This window comes from Astyanax mexicanus, chromosome 2, assembly GCF_023375975.1.
Source record: "Astyanax mexicanus isolate ESR-SI-001 chromosome 2, AstMex3_surface, whole genome shotgun sequence".
Lineage (NCBI taxonomy): Eukaryota > Metazoa > Chordata > Actinopteri > Characiformes > Acestrorhamphidae > Astyanax > Astyanax mexicanus.
Genome location: NC_064409.1, coordinates 17,389,637 through 17,391,209, shown reverse-complemented (window position 1 = coordinate 17,391,209; position 1,573 = coordinate 17,389,637).

Below are 1,573 nucleotides of genomic sequence, written 5' to 3'. Positions count from 1 at the left end.
CAAATTAAAACGGAATACTTCTTACAAATAAGCCAATTTAAAATAGTTTGTTATAGGAAAAATCTAGATAAAATAGCCTAATGACAGAAATAAAACAGCACAATATTTCTCCTCAGGTGTTACATTTATTCCTGCTGTTAGCTTAGCGTTAGTGTAAAGAATTATGTAAGTTGTATGTAAATTTCATATAAATAAGACAATTTAAAATAGTTTGTCTTTGAAATGTTTTAATTAAATTAGTGTGTTTTAATTAAATTAGTGTGAGACATGTTTTAAAAAAAAGTGTGAGACAAGGTCTTGTAAGATTAAAAGGGCACATATTTCTCTCAGGTGTTAAATGTGTATTCCTGCTGTTAGCTTAGCGGTGGCTAAGGCTTAGCGGTAGCGTGATGAATTAAGTGTATTTAAATATTATATAAATAAGCTAATTTAAAATAGTTGTTGGGAAAAAGTAATTAAAATAGCATAGGGGTGTAACAGAGGTAACACTTGGTCCTTTTCTGAGGCAGTCCTCATGAGAGACAGATTCATCATAACGTTTTTGGTCTTTGCAACTGCACCTGCACCTTTCAGAGCTCTTGAAAATGTTCATATTGACTGACCTACATTTCTTCAAGTATTTTTTTTCTTTACTTAGTTGTGCAGTTCTTGCCATAATACGTATTAAAAAATTACACAAATAGGACTATTTAAGCCAACTCTACCTCTTCACAACACAACTGGGTTTTTTTGCATAGCTTGGATGACTTTAGTATTAACCTACAATGCAGAACATTTTAGAAACCCAACATTTTGAGAAAAAACAAACAAACAAAAAAACACTGAAATTAAGGTCCAAATTTTTAACTGGTACTGTATTTATAGTCGAAATATTGCTGTCCAATGAACAACAAGCATCTCAATTTTTGTCCATTTTTAGTTTACTGATAGATGTATTACACACAGAGTGATCCATTTTAAGTGTTTATTTTTATGGCTTACAGCCAATAAAAACCTAGTCTAAAAAAATTGAATATTATATAAAACCAATTGGTACTTTTGGTACCTTTGGTGCCAAATCCTGCTGGATAAAGAAATCCTCATCTTCAAAAAAGTTGTCAGCAGAAGGAAGCATTGATGCGCCATAATCATCAATAAAATAAATAATCTTTATTTAGAACGGATCACTCTGTGTGTAACACATCTATATAATATATTTTTATGTATAGTTTTACATTTTGAACTGAATTACTGAAACTTACTAAACATTTCAATGATATTCTAATTTTTAAGATGCACCTGCATATAAAATTGCAATACATGCGATCGTATTCAAAATGCACAAATAGGGACAGACTACAAAACTAGCTTTATTCTAATTGTGCTTTAGTGCATTCCATCCAATTAAACTAGAGTAATTATGCTCTCTGTAATTATATGTACAGCTGGGACAGTGTTCTTTAAGCACTGATTATATCCTTGCTTCAAAAAGTATATTGTCGATATAAGAATTTTTACGCAATACAATAAAGCAGTCAATCAGACTGCCCCACCTCTACTTTATGATGTTGCGATAAAAATTGAAGACTCGATC